Genomic DNA, 18,956 nt, shown 5'->3' on the forward strand with positions numbered 1-18,956 from the left:
AGGGTCGTGGGGGTGCACAAGCCTATCTCAGCTAACATACGGGCCTGGTACACCATAAACTTGCCATCCAGTCAGACTCAATACAAAAGTGACAAAACAATGAATAACGCCTGGGCAAGACACGATGGATTTTGAAAGAACTAACAAGGCAATCGACACAGAAAAATGAACAATGCTATGAATCAAACAAAATGAACCAAAAACAGCTATGAGAGATGCTAAGGTCTGCCATTTTGATCATTTCTGGGTCATTTGAATCATTTCCAGTCATCCTTAGAGATTTCATCTAATTGTTTCCTATTTGGAAGCACGCACACAAAACAGATGGATGATGCTAAATTGAGGAAATTCTAAATTTTGGCAACACGCATTGCTGTAACATTGCCGCAACTTTAATTCCTCATAGGGTTTCAACTTTTGAACAGTAACTATTGAACTATATTATTTTGTTTCGATGTTTTCTGCACCTGCATGAGTGTATGCAGGGTTAATTTTGCTCTCAGTGCTTACTTTGTTCCCCCACATTTAGACAGCTAGCCAATTAGGAAACATCAACACATTTTAGGAAAAACACCATTTCGCATGGTCACGGGGTCCCACACACTGGCACAGGACTGGAGTTGTAAAAATAAATAAATAAAAAGCCCAGTTGGTAAAGTACCCTACGCACTAATTGCAGGCGTCATTTGTGTCGCCAAGAAAAATAAAAACAGCTCGTCCACGCGCAGTTGGAGCATCGGTATAAACACCACATTCTGGAGCAGGGCAAGATTAAAAACAAATTTAGCAACAGTGATGAAGAAACAGCTAGCAGCAATGATTACCAGGGCTAATGAATCACCAATTAGTTTATCACTAGTAGACGTCCAATCTATTTGAAGTTCAATGCATTTCAATTGGATTTCAATGAGCTAAAAATAAATAAAATGTGTTCTGCCCCTGGCAAAATGCACCTTCCTACCAAATAGTTTATCTGTAGTAGACGTCCAATCCATTTAAACTAGGAGGGTGGCAGTAAACGAACCCTCCCACTTCAAATGGATTGGACGTCAATAACCTTAGCATTAGTGCTGTAACAATTAATCGATTAACTCGAGTAATTCGATTAGGAAAAAAAGCTTCGAATCAAATTTTGCTGCCTCGAGTATTCGTTTAATTAGAGTGGCGTTGTAATTGCTCGTTTTGAAAGTGCATTTAGTTTTATTGATTTGGCAGTGAATAAGGGGCCGTTTACATGGTGACTCTCCGAGAATACGAAAAATTTTAAATTTGCATTTATATGGGCCCGTCTCCATTCGAACAATGTCGCAATTCCGCATGAAAACGATGTAGTATTCATGCTAGTCTCTAGGGGGCAGTGCAGATTTACAAGGCGACAGCGAATGATGTACTTACCACCAAAGTTCCTCAGCCCGGAAAAAAATATGCCCGCCCACTCGAACCAATGGCATTTTTCTTTTGTTCAAAAAGGCACAAAAATGGAAACATTCAATATATTTAATTTAAAAATATTATTAAAACAGTCAATTAAAGCCGACATTCCGCCATATTTGCTGTTTTTAATGTTTAGTAGCACCGCTGCGTACGCCCAATGTGACGTGTACGAGTGCTGACGTTATCGGCGCAGTCTTGCGCCGCGGGAGCCTTTGATATGCATGCGGAGCAAGCCCCCCCTCAATCCCCCGCTATCGAATTCTTCCACTTTGGAGGCAGGATTCAGAATTTTTCGTCTTCGTATGCCCGCGAAGCCACTCCACAACACAGTCATTGCGTCTTCGTGTCGCAGAGTCGCCATGTAAACTGCCCCTAAGACATAACTCATTTAGCATGGCTGAATCCAGATGCTTCCTGTTAAGACCGACATAAGTTTTTTGTTTGAGCTAATGTTTTTTTTTTTTCTTACGCATTCGTAATTTAGTTTATAGGTATATTTAGCTATTTTTTTTTGTGGAAATATGTGCTTGTAGGATTTGTTGAAAGCATAAAAGCATAAAAAATGTTAGCACTTTGTAGCATTTAAGCTAGCACACTTTTGCTGCGCAAGTTAGCCATTTGTTCTTTTGTTGTACTTAGATCCTCTTCTTTTTTTTTATACCATTTGAGGCTATGCTCAAATATTTTAATTTACTTTTAAATGAAACTGCAATTCTGCATAGTTTGAAGAAACACTCGGGAATATTATTTTGAAAGTGCAAGCATTTGTTTTACATCCCTAAAATTTATTCTGCAACACATTAAATGTTTCTAATCAGATTACTCGATTATTCGAATCAACGAGTTGATAGATTAATCGACAACTAAAATAATCAATAGCTGCAGCCCTACTTAGCATCGATACTTTTGTTATCAAATATTGTATCAATATTACAGTACTGATACTTTTGACAATCCTACTATGTGTAGACTAGAACTTTCCGATACTAAGACAAGACCAAAATCTTCAGGAGTCGAGACCGAGACGAGACCAAGTCAGATACTTTGTCGTCAAATCCTTCCTGGTCTAAACAAAGAATCCCATTCTTGGAACTTTGTGTTCCTTCCCTGAAAGGACTGAAAAATCCTACTCTGATGACTTCCTTTGCACACCACCTTCCGATCCAGTATTTGCAGCTTTGCCCGTCCAGCATCGGAGATAAGGCCCGTGAGCGAGGGGCCGCGCTCTACATTTATTCATCAGCGCCGCTCTTGTGATCTGCACCGGCGAGATAGTCGCTCGCAACCGGCGAGGAATCACAAATGTGTTTTGCTTATTGGATGTTGCGGGTTTTCCCGTATGAGCTCTAGCGGTGCATCACGATAAGCAGACCGCATCCAGGGTCAGAGGTTGTTCTCCTCTTCTTGGATCTCCTTCTCAATAACCTTCGCCTCGTGCTTAACAAGCGACCCCTCAGGAACCTGGCTAGCATCCCTTACTGTCTTTTTCAAGGAAATCCGCAGAGTTGGCGCTTTCTGGATTCTCGCTTGGATGTTATTGGCGTTGTAGGACCGACCACCTGTCCAATCAAAGCATTTTATTTATGGAACGCATTTGAATAACAGCAAGACGTTGAGTTTCTTCTCAGTTTTATGCGTTTGATGGCCAGATTCAGATTTTAAACCTAGCTTCCAAAATCAACAAAGGCTTGTTTATCCCATATATGTCAAGGCAAGTCAAGGCAAATGTATTTGTTATAGCACAGTTCAACACAAGGCAATTCAAAGTGCTTTACATCACATGAAGATCATAAAAATCACATTAAAATCAATAGAACGTAAAAACCAAGACATTCCAAATAGGAAATAAAATTATACATAAAAATCTCATTTAATCACGAACAGAATATAACAATCAAAAATCTAAAATAAATTAAACAAATACGACTACGACTAATAATAGTTGCAATCAGCAATGGAGCTAAGCACAAGAGGAATAGTAAGCAAATAGATAAAAATATATAGACAGTCATGGATATGCAGTGCTAAATGTTGAGGTAATTATCGAGGTTTGATTGATTAAATATTTGCTTGATTGATTGATTGAATATTTGCTTGTGCTCATATATACCATAAATAACACATATTGCCATATTTTTCTTACTAATATAACCAGTAAATGATTATTGCTTGCTATACCAGGTTGTAGTAAAATGCTTAAGTGTTACAAAGAGTAAAAGAGGGTCGGGATGACAACTGCCTTGCTTCATGGCCGCATCATTGCGTAACTAGACCTTCCGAGGCATCTTCAGCACCTGGCGTCTGGACTTTCGTCTAGACCTTCGAGGACAATTTTCCATCGGAGGACATCTTCCATGGCCGCAGCGTTGCATAACTGAAGTGTCTGGGTCATTTGGACTGTTTACATGATTGTTTTGACTGTTTACATGATTGTTTACATGAGCCCTTGCCTACACACGTGTATTTACTTAGTTCCACCTACATGCACACACATATCCAATCGAAAACCACATGGGTGTCTCCAGCTTGCTCTCCCCCTCCCTTAGGGCGACACCCATTTTAGGACAAACCCCTAAATAAAATACCAAGGAGGATTTTTTTCTTTAGATCAATTTTGGTGACTGTCACTAGTCACTCTTTTGCTCTCCTTGGCCAAGAAAACTGAGTGTCTTCTCTCCTTATTTTTGGGTAATTTTACAATGTCTACCTAAGGATCTATTTTTGAACTTGACACTAAACAAAAGTGTTTTGAGCCCTGATTTATAGGAGCTAACTGTTTGAGCAGACTTCAGACCTTCAGGTAACTTGTTCCAGAGGTGAGGAGCATAATAACCAAATGCTGCCTCACCCTGCTTGGTTCTTGTTCTTGGAACATACAGGAGACCGGTTCCAGACAACCTTAGGAGTCTAGATGTTTCATAGGAATCCTACAAATACAGCATGTATTTGTAGGCGAGCAGTAGTATTTTATTGTCTATCCTTTGACTCACTGGAAGCCAGTGTAGCGATTTCAAAACCGGTGTATTCTGTACTAGCTGCAGCTTCCTGACTGATTTTTTATCAAGCCCTATAAATATACCGTTACAATAGTCCAATCTGTGGAAAATTAATGCACGCATAAGTTTTTCCATGTCTTGTTGAGTCAGAAGCCCCTCAATTCTGGCTATATTTTTTCGTTGGTAATAAGCAGATTTAGTAACAGACTTTAGATGGCTATCAAATTTTAGGTCTGAGTCAATAATTACGGCAAGGTTTCTGACTTGATTTGTAGCTGTAAGTGACTTTGTGCTAAGGTGCCTGCTTATCTTTGACCTTTCCTTTTTTGGCCCAAAAATGATCACTTCTGTCTTCTGCACATTTAACTGGAGAAAATTCTGGCTCATCCATTCATTGATTTGATGAATGCATTTACTACTAGAAATGTAGAGTTGTGTGTCATCTGCATAGGTGTGATAGCAGATGTCATACTGTTGCATAATCTGAGCTAGGGGAAGCATATAGATGTTAAAAAAGAGAGGTCCAAGAATTGACCCTTGAGGGACTCCACACGTGAATTTGGTTGGTTCATATGGATGATCATTGTTTGGTTTGGGGTGTTTTAGGTGCTTCAACTGGCAAGCGACTAAAGACCTTTCGTCTTCCAAAAGTCTTGGTTTTGCCTCAGACTGACCAGAGAGGCAGACTTGTGATTTACTGTCCAGACCAGATTTTAAGGACATTATTTAACGTCATTATTCAAATTTTGTGTAGCTAACGACTTAAAGTTATAGGCTCTCATAAGCCACAATTGCTCTTTTACTAAAATATGTCATCAAAAACACATAAAATATTGCCATTGATTTAAAAATCCATAATATTTAGTACATATTTTTACCTAGGGAGGGCACCATGTTTTATGCGCGCAATGGACGCTTGGGGTGATGACGTAGTTTGTCACGGTCACTAGACGAACACTACCAGTGTTCTGAGATTCCTTCTACGCGGTGAGACGTCCAACACATGCGCACATCGGTTAAAAGCAGTGACTACTTACAATTGCGTTTTTATTGATGATTTTGTTTCCTTTTCATTGCCTCACAATACGTTTTGAGCAGATTGTTGATCTGTTGACCACATTAGTCACGTATCATATTTAAAGCACCCTCATTTGATATTACTACGTTTAAGTATTTTCTCAAGGAATCTTTAGCATGTTCGTCTGTATGCATCTGAACAAAACAAGCTGAAAGCGCATGGTGGTACTTTGGGTGCCAAATTCGCCTCTTGGAAGTGTTTCGCCAGTGTTGCACATTTTGGCAAAACACTGTTTTTTCCAACTATCATCTCGTCTCATCCCGTCTTTCATGTACATTTTGCTTTTGCTGCTCGTTTTGTAAAATATCGACAGTGCTGTCATGGGTTGAAAGGGTTGAACAGATGACATGTTTATGTCATAGGAGTCATACTCTTGAAGCCCGGTCGTGTAACCCTGTGACGTCACCGCCCTGCGATGTCAACAACAATGGCGACCAATTAGTTAAACTAATATTGTATAAGAACGGAAAACGTCAAGAGGGAGAAAAATAACCAACACGGCCCCGTGTTCAATACTAAACCCTCCTACCACAACAAAACAAGTAGGAACTAATATTCACATAGGAACTAAAGTTATACAACATAAAATATACAATAGAAATGAATACTACATCACATTTGTAAAATATAAACACATACTAAAATAAATAATAGCCCATTTAAATAGAATAAATTGAAATGAGCTAAAACACCTGTAATTAAATAATAAGAATAATACACAGATCCTGCTTACGCAATTAAATTTATTCATTTCTGTGTGGCGCTTTAACTTGAGAAAATCCACCAATAAAGCTTTTGAAAAAAACATTCATAAGGGGAAAAAATGATTCATTGAGGCATTTCATATGTAAAATACATGTTAAAATCTTTGTCATTGGGATTGCTTTTCTCTTTGGCACAGGACTTCTTTTTTCTTCTTTCTTTCAGAAAGAAAGCTGACCAATACGCGTGGTCTGAAAGGCAAATTGTTGTTGGATTATCTTTAAATACTCGCTACTTTTTGAGCAGAATTCTAGCTTTGAATAGGCTAATGTTCCTATTGTTGAAAGCACGAAGGTGTGTAATAAACAACTAGCACATTTATATTTTGCATTTTGTTTTCTTACTGTACTGAAAATGAACCGAACCGTGACCTCAAAACCGAAGTATGTACCGAACTGAGATTTTTGTGTACCGTTACACCCCTACTTTTTACGCATGCGTAGTTTGCGCAAATGCAGGCGTACCTTGCAGAATCGGGAAGGCCCTTAAGCGAAATGTGGACAGGAATAAAAATAGTCGGCAAAATACCCTGGAGAAAATTATCTATCGTAGTGTAGACATAGCCTCAGAGAACTGTTTTGCGTGATTGCAATTATGAGCAGCTGTAATAGTCAAAAGTTTGCAATGATTTCGATCTTACACCACCAAATCATGTATGAACAAGGTAAATAATTCCAAATGACTCCAACCTGTGGTATCCCTGTAGTTTGTCCGTCAAGATTCTCCTTCAACCACTTGAGTTTTAGCTTTTTTGACTTTTCTTGAAGCAGTCACACACATCAGCTTCTCATATTTGATAATTGTCCACTTCCTGTTCCTTTTATCACCTCCGGAGTGATCTACTTCATTCCTTCAAAATAAGAGCTCAAACCAGCGGCAGAAGCCACAGTAAAGTAGCTAGGACTCGACAACAGTTTTGGTAGCACTCTTCAAGTCCTTTAAATTTCCAATTATTACTTTTTGACAAATTATAGCGCATACTTTCGGAAAAGCAGGTATAAATCATTCGTTTCTTGGGGTGCTATTAGTATTCCTGTGGTGGCAATTCAACCTCGCGTGCTGTGAATTTCCCATCTTCAATCAAGTTCCTTTATTGATCATTTTAATAAGAGCAGCATAGGCGGCTGGGATGGCAGCTTAGCGCAAGTTGTTAGGTCGACCGCGCGCTCCAGCGACACCACGATGAATGGCCTTTATTACGTCCCGTTACACCCTCCACTTATAACACCTTTTTTATTCTTTTTATCTCGCGCGATCGTTGATAGTCTGCAGTGGAAGACCCCGGTGTCTCTCCTTGTGAAAAAAAAAATATAAGAAAACAATAATAATGTGCTCACTTTACGCCGCCGCGCAGTTTATCACGCGGCCGTCAGAGCCATGCATCATATCGTCGGACAAATGTAGAAATAGCCGCGGGGAATTAATCAAGGTCAGCGGACTGAAAGAGAAAAACGGAAAATGCCATTTGACAGTTTTCTTTAAACTAAATGGAATCATCAAAAAGATGTTATTGGCTCATTTTACCTTAGCCAAGTCTTTTGTGTTTATGCGAGCAGAAGTATGTAGAAAAAAAAATATCTGAGTGCACACCACATGAAACGTCTTTAAAATCTGCCAAAACTGGATCATAAGCGGCATCATATTTTTGTTTTACTAGGACTTGAGGTAGTAAAAATGTGTCTACTAGCATAAGATTTGATGGAAAATATCATGTCTTTTTCATGATATCGGAATTGGGTGAAAAAGATCAGGTATTTAAAATGTGTCTAATTTTCTTTTTAGAATTAGATTTAAATTCAATTTTAATTTCACTGTGTAAAATTGATTTATTGATCTTTTTAAGATCTTTTTTTAATTTTTATTTTTACCGCCGCCAGTAGGTGAAAATGTATGTATGTGTTTCTGCATTATTGTTTATATTTTTGTGTTCAAGATAACCCAAAATCTTATCTTTTCCCATATTTACAGTATTTTTCGGACTATAAGTCGCACCAGCCATAAAATGCCCAACGAAGAGGAAAAAAACATACAGTGGGGCAAATAAGTATTTAGTCAACCACCAATTGTGCAAGTTCCCCTACTTGAAAAGATTAAGAGAGGCCTGTAATTTTCAACATTGGTAAACCTCAACCATGAGAGACAGAATGTGGAAAAAAAATAAAAACAGAAAATCAACATTTTTAAAGAATGTATTTCCAAATTAGAGTGGAAAATAAGTATTTGGTCACCTACAAACAAGCAAGATTTCTGGCTGTCAAAGAGGTCTAACTTCTTCTAACGAGGTCTAATGAGGCTACACTCGTTACCTGTATTAATGGCACCTGTTTTAACTCATTATAAAAGACACCTCTCCACAAGCTCAGTCAGTCACACTCCAAACTCCACTATGGCCAAGACCAAAGAGCTGTCGAAGGACACCAGAGACAAAATTGTAGACCTGCACCAGGCTGGGAAGACTGAATCTGCAATAGGTAAAACGCTTGTTGTAAAGAAATCAACTGTGGGAGCAATTATTAGAAAATGGAGGACATACAAGACCACTGATAATCTCCTTCGATCTGGGGCTCCATGCAAGATCTCACCCAGTGGCGTCAAAATGATAACAAGAATGGTGAGCAAAAATCCCAGAACCACACGGTCGGACCTAGGGAATGACCTACGGAGAGCTGGGACCACAGTAAAAAAGGCCACCATCGGTAACACAATGCGCCGCCAGGGACTCAAATCCTGCACTGCCAGACGTGTCCCCCTGCTGAAGAAAGTACACATCAAGGCACGTCTGTGGTTCGTTAGAGAGCATTTGGATGATCAAGAAGAGGACTGGGAGAATGTGTTATGGTCAGATAAAACCAAGAACGAACTTTTTGGTAGAAACACAGGTTCTCGTGTTTGGAGGAGAAAGAATACTGAATTGCATCCGAAGAACACCATACCCACTGTGAAGCATGGGGGTGAAAACATCATGCTTTGTGGCTATTTTTCTGCAAAGGGAATAGGACGACTGATCTGTTTCAAGGAAAGAATGAATGGGGCCGTGTATCGAGAGATTTTGATTCCGGCTATCTGGCAAAAAGTTTAAATTCCAACAAAACAAAGGGATTGTAATCAAACTTGCAGAAGGTGTAATCAATATAAAATGTAAGAGGAGAGGAGCGACGGTGGTGCAGGTGGTTCAGCAGGTCATTCACTGATTGAAGGATCGCGGGTTTGATTCCAGCTCCCACCATTGCCCATTTTAGTTGTATCCTTGCGCAAAATACTTCACCCAACTTGCCTCTTTGAAAGGAGTGTGAGAACGAGTGGTCGAAAGGGCCGATGACGCGGATTCGCTGCCTCGTTTCTGTCGGACTGCCCACCATCTAGTGCGGAGAAAAAAAAAACAAATACAATCCAATGTAAAGCACTTTGAGTGTCCAAAAAAAGCGCTATATAAATCAGAGGCGTTATTATTGTTATTATTAAATGTAGGGGTAATGAGGTCAAAGGTCACAGAGGTCAGAAGAGGAATTATGTAATAATATATTTCTACTGTAATGAATGGAAAGTGTAATATGTTATTGTTTGTAGAAGTGTATGTAACACTGAATATTCGAGTGTAATTTGTTTGCAAGCTTTTGTAGGATCGTTTTGCTCTCATAAAAACCAACAATTAGATTTGCTTTTTTCCTTCCTAAAACATTGGTGAAGTATCGGTTGGTTTGTATTCCTGAGAGGAAGCTATCATTAGTATGGAATTGCAACCCTGTATTCTACAAATAAGCCTTACCCTGATACTAACCACAACCCTTATGTTTTGTTTTTATTTTACCTAACCCCAACTTTTACTGTGACCATGCCAAGTACATAATATTTATACAAAACCATTTTAAGATTAGCCTTTTATTTTAAAAGTTAATTCCGTCCTCATGTTACTATTTCCATAGTCTTGGATTTTGTCAACTCCAAGGAAGCAATTTGCACTGCATTTCTTTTGATTTGATGAGCTGAAAATCTCCCACCCCTTCAAAAACCACCCACCGCTTCCCCCCAAAAAATCATAACGTGAGAAGTCCCCTGTGACGAACCACGGTCACACCATCCCGTGCGTTCACGCGAACATGAATCATGTCGGCGGCCGCTACAAGAGTATCTGCAAGCCAAAACATGCCAGCGCCCATAAGAAGCTAATTGACCACCTGATGGACTATTTTGCTCTACGGCGCTTAGCTAACGTGTATAGCGCGCACCTCCAGTGTGTGTTCTGTGTGTAGTATGAGTGTAGCCCTCAGCTGTTTGCATATTATGACTCATGAAACATCCTGGCAGGTAATTGGAGGAGAGCCACGCTCAATGCATTTCTCATAATGATTCATGTCTTCGGCCTGGCGGCTGTACGCCGGCTAAACACGACAAATGACTCGCGCGTCAGCACAACATAACAGAAATCGAGTTTCAAAATAAAAGATGCATATTTTACTTTATTTGTCACTTGACTTCATTCTGTAATGTAATACGACAACATCAAGAAGTTTGCACTGACGCTTGATTGAAAGAAAATCGTAAATCACATTGAAATCGCGATATCGCCTCGAAAACTCACTATTAGATTATTTCCGATTTAAAATGCTTTTTGACCTAAAATATAATCCACAGCATAGTGCTGGTGAATTTTGCCACCTTTTACATGGCAAAATGGTTCGCCAATTGAGGAGTTTCATTTATTTATTTATTTATTTATTTTAACCTGTCCTGTTCAGCTGTTTGACACGGACAATGGAAGTCTAAGTGCCCGGATAGTCTGAACAGTTTTAATGTTTCACATTGAGAGTCTGACATACTCCCTTTGTGATCATTCAGCATTCCTCATTTATTATGACAAAACAGCGAACAGGAAGGGGTTATGGGGGAACAGAAGAAAAGAAACACAAGAGAAGAAAGAGAAGAAACACAAACAACAACAAGAAATACATTGAACGCCTAATTACACTAACTACCAATATGTTGGTGCTATCCTCAGCTAAATGTATTACCGGTTGACACCATGTGGGGGGCCTGTTGACCAGGGAAAGAGGGGGAAGAAGGTGGGGCAGTCTATCAGCTAAGTGATAGAAAGGGGTAGAGTATACACAAATCATCTCTGTGATCTAGAACCCAGTAATCGTGTGAATCCCTTGTGAGTGTAAGCCCGTTGGCGACCGACCCTACGCCGCCCCATCGCCAATCCCGGCACCGGGACCCCCCGCCCGAATGCGCCCAATAACATCCAGCCGCACGCGAGCCCCGCCGGGCACGCAGCAGTCACGCAGACGAGCGAAGACGCCACGCGGGCACCAACACAGGGCCACGGCGTTTCGTTTCAGAGTTTCATTTCAATGAAATAGTGTTTTGTAATTTTATTGAGTCTTCTTGGTGCAAGGATTAACCTGTATTTTCAGACTATAAATTGTACCATCATATCAAGCCCCCGACATGGTGTCCATGGGTAAATATATTTTAATTAGCTAACGAAAGCGCCACTACGTTCATAGGTAGCATAGGTGTGTAATAGTGTATTTCTTGTTGATGGTTGTTCTTCTCCTCTTCTGTCCTGCTTTCTTCCTTTCTGCCCCCCCATAACCCTTTCCTGTTCACTGTTTTCACCGAATAAATAAAACATAATGAATAACCACAATGGGAGTATATTAACTGCCATACATTAAAACTGTTCAGACTGAAGCATAAAGGTATTAACAGGGGGTCTTACTCCGTCAAAGCCGACCGAGTGGAAACACAGACAAAGAGCTTTTTACGTTGAAAATTCTTACGAATAAATGCTAAAATCCCTGAATTCTTTATAGATATACAGTGGGGCAAATACTGTAAGTATTTAGTCGACCACCAATTTTGCAAGTTCTCCTACTTGAAAAGATTAGAGAGGTCTGTAATTGTAAACCTGGGTAAACCTCAACCATGAGATACAGAATATGGAAAATAAGAGAAAATCACATTGTTTTATTTTTAAAGAATTTATTTCCAAATTAGAGTGGAAAATAAGTATTTGGTCACCTACAAACAAGCAAGATTTCTGGCTGTCAAAGAGGCTCCACTCGTTACCCGTACTAATGGCACCTGTTTTAACTCATTAACTCGGTATAAAAGACACCTGTCCACAACTTGAGTCAATCACACTCCAAACTCCACTTTGGCCAAGACCAAAGAGCTGTCGAAGGACACCAGAGACAAAATTGTAGACATACAACAGGCTGGGAAGACTGAATCTGCAATAGGTGAAACGCTTGGTGTAAAGAAATCAACTGTGGGAGCAATTAATAGATAATGGAAGACACACAAGACCACTGATAATCTCCCTCGATCTGGGGGTCCATGCAAGATCTCACCTCGTGGCGTCAAAATGATAACAAGAATGGTGAGCAAAAATCCCAGAACCACACGGGGGGACCTAATGAATGACCTACAGAGAGCTGGGAACACAGTAACAAAGGCTACTATCAGTAACACAATGCGCTGCCAGGGACTCAAATCCTGCACTGCCAGATATGCCCCTCTGCTGAAGAAAGCACACGTCCAGGCCCGTCTGCGGTTCGCTAGAGAGCATTTGAATGATCCAGAAGAGGACTGGGAGAATGTGTTATGGTCAGATGAAACCAAAATATAACTTTTTGGTGGAAACGCAGGTTCTCGTGTTTGAAGGAGAAAGAATACTGAATTGCTTCCGAAGAACACTATACCCACTGTGAAGCATGGGGGTGGAAACATCATGCTTTGGGGCTGTTTTTCTGCAAAAGGACCAGGACAAAAAGAATGAAAGGGGCAGTGTATCAAGAGATTTTGAGTGAAAATCTCCTTCCATCAGCAAGGGCATTGAAGATGAGACGTGGCTGGGTCTTTCAGCATGACAATGATCCCAAACACACAGCCAGGGCAACAAAGGAGTGGCTACGTAAGAAGCATTTCAAGGTCCTGGAGTGGCCTAGCCAGTCCCCAGATCTCAACCCCATAGAAAATCTGTGGAGGGAGTTGAAAGTCCGTGTTGCCCAACGACAGCCCCCAAAAATCACTGCTCTAGAGGAGATCGGCATGGAGGAATGGGCCAAAATACCAGCAACAGTGTGTGAAGAGTTACAGAAAACGTTTGGCCTCCGTTATCGCCAACAAAGGGTACATAACAAATTATTGAGATGAACTTTTGGTATTGACCAAATACTTATTTTCCACCATGATTTGCAAATAAATTCTTTAAAAACCTTTCAAACAATGTGATTTTCTGTTTTTTTATTTTTCCACATTGTCTCTCATGGTTGAGGTTTACCCATGTTGACAATTACAGGCCTCTGTAATATTTTCAATTGGGAGAACTTGCACAATTAGTGGTTATCTAAATACTTATTTGCCCCACTGTATATATATATATTTATATATCTATCTATATGTATATATACATATATATCTATATATACATATAGATAGATATATATCTATAGATATAGATATTTTTTTCCCCCCAGAGTTTTTATTCCAAATTTCAAACTTTTTCATTTGTCAATGTTCGCCAAGAGTTACAAACTCTAGCTGTAACAGCACTACACTTTTTTTGATGGTCTTCCCTAAAGACCATCAGATTACGTCATTACCGCATGTGGAATTGTACTTGCGAACAAGTGACGGTTGTCTTTATTTCCAGAAACCGGACACGCGGTGGAGGTTTTCCCCGGTGGCTCAATGTAGGGCAGAAGCTTCTGGCGGAGCCCTTGGACGCAGCACGCAAGGTCGCGGCGTTCCCAGGTGAGCGCATCAGTGGCAGAAAGCGTTTGTACGGCGGAGAGATGAAGCACGCCGGTCGGGAGAGAATTAACCGACAGGAAAAGGTTGGCGGTGACCTCTGGTGTCCTGGCAAAGCTGCAATTTACTTTTGGTAATCCCCCACAGAGCGGCCTGAGGGGGGTCGGGGTAGTCACAAGATTCCCCCGGGAGGGAAGGTCTGGGAAATGCTAGATGGCTGTTAAGGTAGTTGCACCTTCGGCGCTGGAAAATATAGTCGCAGTGCTTCTTTTCAGGCTACTTTTTGTATTGTATTTACTTACAGTATATTCTTTGATAAATCATGCCCTACTTGTTTCTTGGCATTGACTAATTGACTGCCATTGACTTGGATAGACGTCCAATCCATTTGAACTAGGAGGGAAAGTTCATTCGAAGCCAACCCTCCCATTTCAAATGGATTTGACGTCTACTAAGTGACAACCTTATACCGCCCAGGCCTACAAAGGTATAATGTCGTTTGCATCTGAGCTCATATTTCAAACTGTCTGGCTGCCCTCTTTTTTATTCAATTGTGAAACAAAAAAACAATCGAAAAGCCCACCCCCCCCATCTTAAAAAAATGAGGGCACCGCAAAGGAAAGAAACCACATTGCAGCCTTGATTGGACTAAAAATAACTCTATAATAGTCGCACCATGGCGGGCGATTTAGGTCAGCAGATTCTTTAGAGAGAAAAGAGAATAAATAAATGAGCTGCTGTATCATTGCGGGATAAACTTGAAGTGTTTGCGACTCCACCTGAGAGGAGGCCGCTGAAATCAAGCGGCGGGAAAAGTCCCAGCATGCAACACAACCGCAACCACGAGATGCAAAGGGAAGAAACGTATCGCGCTCGGGTAAAAGTTCAATCTGAGGCTAGGATGGTGCTACATTGACAATGCTAACTCGTAAGATGACAAAAATGAAATGTTTTTACAATTTACGGAGAAATTCTAGATACTTTGCTTATCCTTTTGATCTTTCGTCACTTGCTATTAAATTTGGGGCATTTTCCGGGCACTTCTTTGTTAGCTAACATTCGTTCATTCTCACTTCTCAGTCAAAAGAAATTGGACAAGCAGCGCCGTCAATGGCTCTGAAAGATGAGCATTCACATTTAGTACAACTAGTTTAAATGAATTGGATGTCTATTGTTGTCAATGGCAAACAATGAGTCAAATTTGGGTCACTTTCTTGTTCATTTTAGGGTCACTTTCTGTTTATTTTGGTTCACTTACTGTTGAGTTTTGGGTATTTCCGCATCACTTCCTGTTGATTTTTGTGTCACTTTTTGTTAGTTTTGGATTACTTTTTGATGATTTTGGGGTATTTGTGGGCAGTATTTTTAATAACGGTGTTAGAATATAACAGCGTTTTTTTTTGTTGTGAGTAATCTAATTAATTACTTTTCCCATCTTTGCAATGCGTTACCGTTACTGATGATGTGAAGGGGCGTGTTACTACAATTTGGTTGAATGAAGCGTAAATTGTCTAATTTTGTCACACATCCGCCCTCCCGCCTGCCATGGAGAGTGCAGAGCTGTAGGACGGAAGGGGATGGTTACACCGTTGCAAACACGATGATGATTGGCTAGGTGGCTCGGAGCGTTAGCATAGCATTTGCGTTCTCGTTAGCATTAGCATTTAGCGTGGTGAGCGTCATCTTAAACTCTTGGGCAACTTTTTTTTTACAAACAGTTTGTGGCGTCTCGGTGGGTACAATTAATTGAAAGTCCTGTACTGTTTTTCTGCTGAGCGTGCATTATTATCACCAAGTTGGCGTTGTCCTTGTAGGCTAGGGTTGCCAACAGTCCAGGATTGCGCAGGACAACCCGGAATTTAGGAAGTTCTGGTTGGGAAGGCCGCTGCAGGTACCAATTTTCCACGAAAAACGAGGGAATATTGAATTTTTTTGTTTTTTGTTTTTTTTTGCTGTATTCCCTTGTGCGGCGGTTTTTTGGGGTTTTCGCGGAAAAGCAGGAAACACTTGAATTTTTTTCGCTGTACACCTTTGTTTTTCGCATTTTTCATGGAAATGCGAGGAAATACAGTGAATATTTTTTTCGCTGTATGCTCCCGTTAGTTATATTGAGTTCATCTTGTCTACACTTATATAGGTGGAAGTGTTCGCAGAAACGTCAGGAATTTAAACAACATATGACTATTGTCTGGCAGAAAAGCGGGAATACAGTGAATTTTTATTTCGCCGTATTCCTTCGTTTATCGCGGTTTTCACGGAAAAGCAGGGGAACACAGTGAATTTTTTTTTCTCACTGTATTCCATCGTTGTTCGGGGGTTTTGCAGAAAAGCAGGGAATACAGTGAATGTTTTTTTTTTTGCTGTATTGCTTCGTTTTTCGCGGTTTTCATGTTTTTCGCAGAAATGCGGGTGAATACAGTGAATTTTTTTTTCACTGTATTCCCTCGTTAGTTGTTATGAGTTCATTTTGTCTACACTTATATGGGCAGAAGTGTTCGCCAAAACGTCAGGTATTTAAACCACATATAACTATCGTTTGGCATAAAAGCAGGGAATGAAGTGAAATTTGTTTTCGCTGTATTCCTTCATTTTTCATGGGTTTCACAGAAAGCAGGGAACACAATTAAAAAATTTTTTGCTGATTTCCTTCGTTTTTCGCGTTTTTCGCAGAAATGTGGGAAATACAGTGATTTTTTTTTTTTTTTGCTGTATTCTCTCGTTAGTTGTATTGAGCTCATTTTGTCTATACTTATAAAGGTGGAAGTGTTCACCGAAACGTCAGGAATTGAAATGACATATGACTATTGTCTGGCATAAAAGCAGGGATTAAAGTGAAATTTTTGTCGCTATATTCCTTCGTTTTTCGCAGAAAAGCGTGGGAATACAGTGATTCTTTTTATTTCGGTGTATTCCTTAGTTTTCGAAGAGTTAGCTTCTGCAGCTGGGGGTTGGACCGCCAAGGCCCCCGCCTTTGGCTGCCGCCCAACTCTCTGCGCACCCGACCCCTTTGGTCCCTCCCACAGGTGGTGAGCCCATGGGAAGGGGAACCCATGTTACCTTTTCGGGCTGTGCCCGGCCGGGCCCCATGGGGACAGGCCCGGCCACCAGACGCTAGCCTTCGAGCCCTACCTCCAGGCCTGGCTCCAGAGGGGGGCCCCGGTAACCCGTGTCCGGGCAAGGGAAACTGGAGTTCATGTGTTTTTTTTCATCATAAGGAGTCATTTTGAGCCACGCTTAGTCTGGCCCCTCACCTAGGACCTGTTTGCCCTGGGTGACCCTACCAGGGGCTTAAAGCCCCAGACAACCTAGCTCCTAGGATCATTGGGACACGCAAACCCCTCCACCACGATAAGGTGATGACTCACGGAGGAGTATTCCTTCATTTTTCACGGTTTTTGCGAAAAAAGCGGGGGAATATATTGAAGTTTTTTTTCGCTGTATTCCCTTGTTTTTCGTGTTTTTCGGCCAATTCCACCAAGTGTACAAAATTTCGTGGTTCTATAATCTGCCTAAATCCATGAAAAAAATCTGCTTTCTTTTTAATTGTGAACAAAGAGTCGTCATGGCAACAGACAGAGACATGTGGATGTGGGCCTTAAAATGTAATATTGCAAAGGGTCTTGTACCTACAATGACCAAACTGAAAAGAACTGGACATGTATGAGTAAAAGAGTGACTTTCTGTTGCCACGAGTTGGCGCTGCAGATTTGATGCAAATGACCCCTACAGGACCCTTGAGGGTACGACTCTCACCATGCACGGGAAGTGTAGCGCAGATATGTTGTATATCTGTCAAGTTATGAAAGTTAAAAATTGGTGGCGAGAAAAAATGGCGAAAGTCATACTGTACTGACACTAAAGAAACATGTCAACGACCTTCCTATTGTTTGAATGGCTATAATGTTTATTTCATAAAAAGTTATTGGCCTAAATTGAAGCGATAGACGTCCCAACCATTTCATCAAAAACGTCTGGCAGTGATCATTCACCGAGTTGCTGATTCAGCCACTTCAAAGTCAACTTTCCCGAGCTTAATTATAAGCAACTTCATAATCTACTCGTGCTAATATTCATAATATTCATAGATTTAAGCCCACACTTGAATTATTTCAATATGGCTGAGCGAGCGCGAGTGTGCGAAGAGCCATTTAGCAAAAACTTTAATGTGATCTTTAATCATCTGATGCAATTATAGACTCCCTTCCTTTTGAAGACGATCGTTAAATGTTGCGTATTGGCTGCCTCGTTTACATTTTGAGGCTCTTAAAGCGCTCCATGTTGAGAATCGAACACTCCTAGTCAAGTAAAATTAATTTAATATTTTTCTTTTTTGTCAACTTTCTACAATGTATCACAAAAGTGAGTACACCCCTCGCATTCTGCAGATATTTAAGTATATCTTTTCATGGGACAACACTGACAAAATGACACTTTGACACAATGAAAAGTAGTCTGTGTGCAGCTTCTATAATAGGGTTAATTTATTTTCCCCTCAAAATAACTCAAAACATAGCCATTAATATCCAAACCCCTGGCAACAAAAGTGAGTACACCCCTTAGTAAATACGTTCATCCCTAAATGTCCAAATCGAGTACTGCTTGTCATTTTCCCTCCAAAATGTCATGTGACTCGTTACAGGAGTGCTGTCAGCATTGCTGCAGAGATTGAAGAGGTGGGGGGTCAGTATGTTATAGCTCAGACCATACGCTGCACTCTACATCAAATTGGTGTGCATGGCTGTCACCCCAGGAGGAACCCTCTTCTGAAGACGGTACACAAGAAAGCCCGCAAACAGTTTGCTGAAGACATGTCAACAAATCACATGGATTACTGGAACCATGTCCTATGGTCTGATGAGACGGGCGTGCAAATACTTCACAAATTGTGCACAAAATTACATGTCTAAGAAAGCCATTGTTCATCCATG

General features: G+C 40.6%; 1 protein-coding gene across 1 annotated transcript in view; it reads right to left on the minus strand.

The window, feature by feature from the left end:
• Positions 1–7,037, minus strand: part of LOC130908901 (cadherin-18) — a 425,189-nt gene extending 418,152 nt beyond the window's left edge. Inside the window, exon 1 of the mRNA XM_057824823.1 lies at positions 6,960–7,037. The gene's annotated coding sequence lies outside the window, so the exon portion shown is untranslated. The remainder of the gene's footprint in view (positions 1–6,959) is intronic.
• Positions 7,038–18,956: the final 11,919 nt, after the last annotated feature.

This window comes from Corythoichthys intestinalis, chromosome 20 (assembly GCF_030265065.1).
Source record: "Corythoichthys intestinalis isolate RoL2023-P3 chromosome 20, ASM3026506v1, whole genome shotgun sequence".
In the NCBI taxonomy this organism is placed as follows: Eukaryota; Metazoa; Chordata; class Actinopteri; order Syngnathiformes; family Syngnathidae; genus Corythoichthys; species Corythoichthys intestinalis.